The following is a 6306-nucleotide window of genomic DNA, read 5'->3' on the forward strand; positions in this document are numbered from 1 at the left end:
ACAGGAGGCATTGCTCATTATTTTTGCAGGTATATTTCTTGTTCCTGAATTGATGTTTAGCTTTTGAAGGAATGGAATGAAGCAATAGAAATAGTGTTACCACCCAAAATCCAGACACTTGCACATAGAAGCCACTTAATTTTAGAGAAATGTATAAAGTGTTCAGATGTGGCAACAAATCTGATTTTGTACATGAGCTGGTCATATATCCGAAAGGCTGAGCAGCCTCCACTGAAATAGAAGTTTTGCCATGGACTGTCATAAGATCAGACCCCAGATATGTGTACAGCATACAAATAGATTGTGCCTATGTAATGCTTTTCTTATTTAATGTATAGATTGACACATTCCCTTAAAAAATTCTCTAGCTCCAGTTCCTTTCATTACAAGTTTTGTCATCAGATGATGTTATCAAAATTACTTAACTATGAAATGTGGTCACCTAACATAGGTGTTTCACAACACTTAAAAATGTAGACAGTCTGGAATGAGTGGCAATACATTCTCTTTGATTGTCCAAAACTTGGATTAAAGTTTGATGAATATTTTTGGCAGTACTAGAACTGGAAAAGGACTTAGTATATTTGAGCCATTTTTGGCAATGGATTTTCCCCTCCACTAGTATATTCACTTTCACCTTGATTCATATTAAAATTCCCAAGATATTAAACCACTGAAATAATAGTGAGTTATGGAAACCCAATTTACCTGTAACTACTATTAATAAAACCAAATCCTAATCTATTTAAGTAGTATCCAGGTTGACATGGATTGACATTTACAATTATACCTGCAACTAAGTACAACTAGTGCTCTTGGGGATATACTACCCAGTAGCATTAATAGTCACTACCCATGCACAGCCAGACATACTGATATAAGCCCCTATTAATATTATTTCTTGTAGTATAAAAGCAAAACACTTGACCAATTTAACCCATAATTATAGGTAAAATGGGGGGGCTACCTACAATTATGGGTAAAATTATGACAATTATATATAAGAATAATTACTTAGTTTTCCACCAAAGCTAAAGGTTTTGCTTGTACCTGGATGATGTGAAGTGACAGGCAGGGGGAAATTGTACTCTCACGTCACCCCTGTGTGATAGTGCTGAAGCCCAATGGCTGCTGCATTGCCTAATTAACCAACTGTGTTTATTGCACAGATGGGGGTCATAAGTGATTCAAAGTGTAATCTAAGAAAGAAGCGGTCAGTCATAGTAGGATATAGGTGAGCAGGCGCAGGTGACAATTGATATTAAAATCTGTAAGCCTTCCTCTAGTTTGGTGTCACCTATATTTACTCCCATCAAGTCATGGCAGGCAAGATAGACACCATTATGAGGGAAGGTGGGACTTAACATCTTGTTTGTGCCCCAGATAAGAACATGCTCACACACTTGAGTTGTGTATGACAAAGTGTGTACTTTTGTTTGTCGTGTAGTGTGTGTGTATGTGTGTGTGTTTTGTGGGGGCAAGATGGCCCATGTTGTTTTGATCATGTGCATAGCACATGGAAAGTTGGGGCCTTGTATTTGGGCAAAATATGTAAAATCATCTGACCAGATTGGCCACGGGGAGGCAAAGACTTTTCAGGCAGATTGGTTAAGAGAAAGACTGGACTGTGGCACTCCCTGTCTGAACAAGGCCAGGGTGATGTCATGCAGAGGGATACAAGGTGAGCTCGGCTTGTTCGGGGAAGAGGAGAAGAAGCTGGTAGGGGCTGCTGAAGAGTGAAGTCTCTTCCAAGGGAGAAGGAAGTGGCAGATAACAAAAGGGGAAACCCAAGTAGATGAGAGAGAGGGGGGGAGTGTTCTGGGAACTCCTCTCTCCTCCTTTTCTTCCCTCTTTTCTGAGGTTTTAAGGGATTAATACCAGGAAAGAAGGTATTGGTTCCTTGGGTTGGCTGGCCAGGAATTAGGCCTGGCAGTTTTAAACAGGGTTGAAACCTGGGAGTTGCTAATCCTGCCAGCTTTGGGCTAGGGTTGAGGTTTGCAACTTTCAGCTCCCAGTGGAGTGGTGTGACCCAAACTATCTGCAGCCCAGGCCTAGACGGTAGGCCTGGCTTTTCCCCTTTGTTTCTTTTGATGGCCCTTTGCTCCAGTCAAGCGGTATGGTTGAGCCAGCTGTAGTCAGTAATCAACCTGGCTCCCTTTTGAGTTTTTCCCTGCAGTTTTCACTTTAATAGGCCATATAATCCAGTCCAGAAGTTTTGGGGCACGTGCATACTGGCTGGAGCCCGTCATCCCCTCTCCCCCCTAGATATACAGCCTCTCTGTGGGAGCAAAGATCAGCACTCTACCACTTCTTCAGGAGCAATGGAGCCCTTGCAGTGTAGAAGGACCCACACTCTTGAGCAGCCTCCCACAGTGCAGTGAACCCAAGGAGCAGCTCATAGGACTCTTCAGTGTGGGCCTCCCTCTGCAACCCATTGCTGAAGGGCAAGTATAGGGGTGCACCCCCTGGAATTGCCCATTGGGGAGCCCCAAGTCTCAGACTGCCTGGGTATAGGTGATGTTTCCCCCAAGAGGGTGCCAGCTATAGACTTTGCTTTGTAGTTAATAGTGTTTTAAAATTATATTTAGTTTTTTGTTTTTATTCTCCAATACATTTGAGGTTTTGCATTTACACTGCTTACAAGGACGTGGTTTTGTTTATATAGGACACCCCAATAAATTTAGTGTTCCTAGATTTCTGGCCGGGGAACTGAACTACTGGTATAATTTATGGGGTACCCCAAAATGTGAACCCGGCCCTTCTTGCTGCTGACCGGTGCCTGGCAGAAGGGTGCACACAAAAGGTTTTATGCCATGTAGTCAGAGTAAGTGACTCTTTCTAACAGAAAAAGAGCCTTGGTACTTGAAGAGGAAACAGTCAAGATATCAGCTATTTCAAGCACACCAAGGATATGAAAGCCTCCAGTACAGACCACTAGATAACCATGATAAGGAAGTGGAAACTTTTAAGGTTTTAGCATATACTAGAGATGCCAACATCTATCTTTCTTTTCCCCTTCCTTTTTTACAGTCCTAGGCCTGAGAGTCCCTGTGCTCTTTCCATGACATATAATAACTTGTTTTGAAGGGAGGTTAAATTATACACAGGGGCTGTTTACAGACATCAAACTGTACAGACATCCACCCCCCACAAAATGGCACTTTAAACTTCGTGTGCTCCTGTGCCAATCCCAGTGCATGCCCAGAAGAGGTAACCACCCAAGGACCAGGCTCACCCAACATCTGTATAGATTGTGTGTTTTAGCAGGGGGCCTCTTGGCGCTTTTATCTAATAGCTGATTGAATTGGCTATTAGATAAAAGCACCAAAAAGCCCTTCTGAAGCATCCAATCTATAGAGACGCTGTGGAGCCAGGTCAAATGAATGTGCTGCTGCTTCCAGTAAAGCTCAGGTTTATTTATTTATTTTTATAATGTCCATAAGCAGCCAGGGTTCCCAGACGCATCTTATTTTCTTAGAAACTAAAAACAGGAACCACAAGTCAAAAGAATACAACAAATTATTAACATTTTGGCTCAGTATTCACTAGTATAGAAACAGGTAACGTGAGCCAGGTTTTTAAAAGCAACCATTATAAAACAACAAAGAAGCAGCACTTTAAAAGAAAACTTCCTAAATGGAAGAAAACAAAACACAAAAACAAATAGTAAAGCTGGGATTTTCAAATGGAGCTGGATCAATCTTTGATGAATCCTTATTTCTCTCACTAAAACCTTATTCTAGAATACATTTTTTTTAACAGAACCTCTTACTGCAAGATATTTGTATTCAGCTACCACTCTTGTCTACAAAAGATAAGGCAATGCAGCCTTCATCTCCTATCCCTCTGCATTCTAACCGTGGAATTTCCCAGTCTTAGGCTTTTGTTCATTGTTTAACCTGTGTTCCTCGACTACCTCTGGAAAACATTAATTCTCAGAGTTCCTAAAATGAAGTAATTCATTTCTATGCAAATTATATTGCATCCCAGACTAATCATCCAATGTCAAAACTAAAATTAAAAAGATATATTTCATACTTGTATCCTTGGTAGCTATATCAATGGCTTGCACTGGTTAAACACTCTACGTCACTGACTGGAGAGAACATTGCAATCCATACCAGCATTCAAACACAAGACCTGTCATTTTTAAGGTACTTATTTTTTAAAGGTTTTCTAAGAGGTATTTGAGTATCTAACTTCCACCAATTTCCAAGAGTCAGGCACTTAAATAAAACTTTTAAAATCTGGCCAAGCGTCCTTCGTTTTCAAAGTATATTCCTCAAGTGATTTTTTCAGTGTAGCTATTTTATTACTAATGAGTGCATTACCTATTGCTATACTATTAGTGTAGCTAATAAAACATTATTTAATGTCTTTATTTATTGTCTTTATTAGTCAGCTAAAAGGCTTTAGCAGCATGTTGACAGCTAGTTAGGATGGCCTGTTGACTAGAATTGGATGACTATTACAAAACCAATTCACAAATATTTTCCACATATAAATATTCTGAGTTCCCATCTCTGCAGGTATTCAGAGGTACTGCAAAAACCTGGAGAGTTCTCTCTTAATTCTCTCATCTGTTAGTTTTGGTAGAAATTTTGGCAATTAGTAAAGTAGCATTTTGAAAAACACTCCTGGGACACCAGGTTTTCTTCCATTGTTTCTCTGTGTTTCTTAGTTTCCAAATCACAGAAACTGTTTTGCAAGCCAGAAACCAAGAATGTTTTATGCTCATTTCAATCTCCAACTCCCCTGAAACTGAGCAAAATATTATTTCTCTGTGCAGAGGTAAACCGAAATACTTCTTAATTGCCAATTTTTTCTGAGTATTTTAAAAATTGTTTCAAGCAATTTCACTTAGCTCCAAAAGAATCATGATTTGAATAATATAATAAAATTGCTTGTCATGCTGCATGACAGAACTCAAATTTTTGAGTTATGGAGACTATATCTCAAAATGATTGTAATGAAACCCCTTCAGCCAGACAGATATTATCGCTACATTTGGGTCTTGCTGCAGCAAGACACACATGCCCATGTGTAACTGTACACATGATTAGTCATATTTATTTTTAATGGGAGTACTCTCAGCCTGAACATTATACATGTATCTACATTATGCATGCAACAAAGCCTTGGCTATTCCTGAATGTGCTCATGCAGCACAGCATGCTTTCACGTGTTTATCTGCCATTTTCTTACTGTTATACAGATAGACATCACTTCACAATTCTCCTTTGACCACATCAACCTTCTTCCCAGTGTGTGCGTGTGCGCATGTGCGCGCATGTACACATGCACGCAATCAAAAATTCAGAAGCATATACTAATACTTTGGCATCAGAAACTAGATGCACAATTTGTCAATACAGTAGACTTTGTTGGTATGGAGCTGTGGTTTAGGGGTGTAAATTCCATATTGGCAAAATAGTCCATTTCCCAGTACAGCTTGTTTCATTCAAGAAACTATTATAAACTATACTGGCAAAAACACTTTCTTGGTATAAGCTCCATTTCCACTATGATGGTTTAATGGTGTACTTATCTCTGCTAGAAAGGATTTGCAGTATGTCTGAACATCTTAGTGCAGATGTCTGAAAAAATCTGTCTGCACATTTCAGACTGTCCACATGTAAGAATACTTTGGTTCATCTCCCAATGAAAGTCTACAGTCCCTATGCCCACTGGCCAAATTCAAAAACAAAAGCAAAGCCGAGTGAATTTTAATTTGAAGACTTAGATCACCTAAGAACAAAGAGTACTTTCCCATAATCATGCATAACCTCTCTCATTCTAGGTTTTCTTGTTCTCATACGCTACTAGAAATTTAACATTTTTTTTCAAACAGATGCATCTTTTATTGGAAAATATTCCAAGCTTCTCCAAAACAATTAATTGTTTTTGATAAAAAAAGGACTATTTGGCCATCTAGTCTGAATTCCTGCATAGTACAAGATACAGTATTTCATCCAGTTATTCCAGGATTGAGCTTAATAACTTGTGTTTCATTATAACGTACATTTCAGAAGGTGTCTAGCCTTGGATTTAAAGGGGTCCACAGATGGAAAATCCACTAGTCTCTTTGCTTGTTTCGGTGGTTAACCACTCTCAGTGTTACAAATCAATGCTTTATTTCTATTTTGAATGTCTGGTTTTAACTTCTAGTAATTGGTCCCATTAGAGTCCTTGAGTAACCAATATTTTCTTTAAGTAAAGGCACTTATATACTGCAATCAGCTCATCTTTTGATCAACAAGCAAATTCTGGTATCTGTCAAACACTGCTTTTTATGCCCCCCCCCCG

The sequence above is a fragment of the Alligator sinensis genome, unplaced genomic scaffold (genome assembly GCF_000455745.1).
Source record: "Alligator sinensis unplaced genomic scaffold, ASM45574v1 scaffold614_1, whole genome shotgun sequence".
Lineage (NCBI taxonomy): Eukaryota > Metazoa > Chordata > Crocodylia > Alligatoridae > Alligator > Alligator sinensis.